Raw genomic sequence first — 2,796 nt, forward strand, 5'->3', positions numbered from 1 at the left:
GGCCCCGCCCTCTCACCTTGCCTCGGCCTCAGAGTCCGTCCGCTTCGCGCCGGCTGTCGGCTGCGCCTGCGCCGTGGCCTGCCGAGGGCCCGGGGCCCCGATCTTGAAGCTGGTGCCGAGTGGGTAGGGGTAAGGGGTAGCCTTCGGCCTAGGGTACTTAGCTCCCGGGGAGCCCGGGGAACCCACGTCTGGAGCCATCCTAACAGGTGATGGTCGCCTCATGTGTCCTACAGGGACGCTAGAGAGGCAACCCAGAGGGAGAGGTTCTTCCTCCTCCCTTGTAGGGTGAGAGACATCTGGAGGCAAGGCTTCTTGACTCGTTCCCACTGCCACAGCCGCAGGACCCAGGACAGATCAGAAGCAAGGGATTTTAGTGCTGGACAGGACCTGGGAGTTCATCTTGCCCAGCCCCTTCTTATGAAGCGGACGCTGAGCCTTAGAAAGAACGTGACCCGCCTGGGCAACTTGGCGAGACCTCATCTCTACAATACATTAAAAAATCAGCCGGGCGTGGTAGCGCACGCCCGTAGTTCCAGCCACTTGGAAGGCTGAGGCGGCAGGATCGCCGGAGCCCAGCAGGTCGAGGCTGCGGTGGCCGGGAGCGGCCACTGCACTCCAGTCTGGGCGACAGAGTGAGACTCCAACTCAAAAAAAGAAAGAAAGAAAGAAAGAACGTGACCTGCCCAAGGTCACGGAGCCTACTAGAAGCAGATCTAGAACCCAGACTTCCTTCCTCCCCTGGTGTTCTTTCCACAGGGTGTAAAGCGGTCCGTATGTGGCAGGTTGTAGGACTGTGTCTGCTAGGGAATCATAACAAAGGTTATTTCAAATGAAGCAACTGAGTTCTAGGTCCAACTCCATGTGACTCAATAGGTGAATGTCAAGTCACCAAAAGTCTCCCTTTATGCATTTGCAAATGGAATGACTGGACTTGTAATCAAAACATGTAAGTATGCAGCCTTCATCTTCCTCCTCCCTCCCCCAGCACTATTCCCTATCCTTCTAAAGACCTTATGATTTGTAAATTTCTCCTTGGACATGATTGTGCAGGTTAGAGTAATAGTTACAGAGGAGAACTTTAATGTCCTCGGAGTCTAAATTGATCTATACAATAATAAAGAGCTGAGTTAGGCAGGAGAGAGTAAGAGAGTTACACTAAAGAGAGTTTCAGGAGAGAGGAACAGGCTGAAGAAGGGAGATGAGAAACATGAGGCAGCAACTGTCGCGATGAGAGGGACTTAGAGGAGTTAAATGGTTGAAAGGATTGTTACGCCTTCTTATAGCATACTTCTCCTCTTTGGTACCTCTTTTAAAATCTTCCCCAGAAATCTAAATTAGTTTGCATTTCTCTTTTGGATATCAGAACTGTATTTCTTCTGCATACCATACTATGTGGAGACTAGCCCTAAGGCAGCCAAGATAAATTGAAGTCACAGACTAAATGGTGTCTGAAGTTTCCTCCTCTTCAAAATTAAATGATTTACCCAAAGTTTCTTCTGCTATGGACATTTTCATATATGTAAGTTTCTATTAAGCCTAACCACTTAATCTTTGAGATCTCAATTCTGACAGCTGCTTCTCTGTGTCTGCATGGAACATTCACTGCCTTAGATGGATTAAACGAGTAAGAGCTTGCATTGCCATATTGGTATACATATTTTTATGCTCCAGACCTGGAAGTATGCACCTCACTTTTGTCTACATTCCATCAGCCAGTACTTGATCACAAGGGAGGCTAGGAAGTGTGTCTGTATCCAGAAGGAAAAGAGAAACATATTGGTGACAGCTAGATGGTTCCTGCCACACCCCGCTTCATGGCACTCATCAGACTTATAATTTTTCATTTACTTGGAATGGTTATTCAATATGCATCTCACCCATTAGACTGTATACCACGAGGAAAGCTTTTAGTATATTGGAGGATTAATACATCCCAGTGGTTAAGAGTGCAGTCTCTGGGACCATACTGCCCAGATTCAGATCCAAACTCCGCCACTTTCTATGTAACATTGCACAAATTACCTGATCTCTCTGTGTCTCAGGGTTTTCCTACATTAAATGAGGATAACATTTCTACTTACTAGAGTTTTGGAAAGGACACCAGGAGATAATGTATGTAAAGCACTTAGAACAGGGCCCAGGATGTTGTAAGTACTCAGTATTAGCTGTTACCATCCTAAATTGGCTTACCCTATGTCTTATTCTTGCTTAGCATTATATACTTACAGCATATTACAGAATAACTGTTCAATAAATATGTATTGAATAATGAACAAACAGAATAACTCTGAAAACTGGTCAGTCTGAATACATTCTTTTAACAATCAATGCCTGACTGTTTTAAAGCAGCCAGAATTAATTTTTCCGTTTTATATTTATCAAATTAGATCTAACAAACTGTGTCTAATGCCACCATGATAAAATGGAATTAAACATAAATCTCTCAAAATGAAAATGTAGCTGAACATCAAGCAAATACATGTAAAAGTCCAAATGTACTAGCCAGTCTTGGTGGCTCAGCCTGTAATCCCAGCACTTTGGGGGGCCGAGGCTAGTGGATTGCCTGAGTCCGACTGTTTGAGACCAGCCTGGGCAACTTGGCAAGACCTCATCTCTACAATAAATCAAAATTTAGCCAGGGGTGGTAGCACGCTCCTGCAGTTCTAACTACTTGGAAGCCTGAGGCGGAAGGATCATCGGAGCCCAGAAGGTCAATGCCAGGGTAGCTGTGAGTGTGCGTGCCACTTCACTCCAGCCTGGGCGATGGAGTGAGACTCCAACTCAAAAAAAAAAGTC

This window comes from Carlito syrichta, unplaced genomic scaffold (genome assembly GCF_000164805.1).
Source record: "Carlito syrichta isolate Samal-C Ts95f unplaced genomic scaffold, Tarsius_syrichta-2.0.1 Scaffold314048, whole genome shotgun sequence".
Taxonomy (NCBI): Eukaryota; Metazoa; Chordata; class Mammalia; order Primates; family Tarsiidae; genus Carlito; species Carlito syrichta.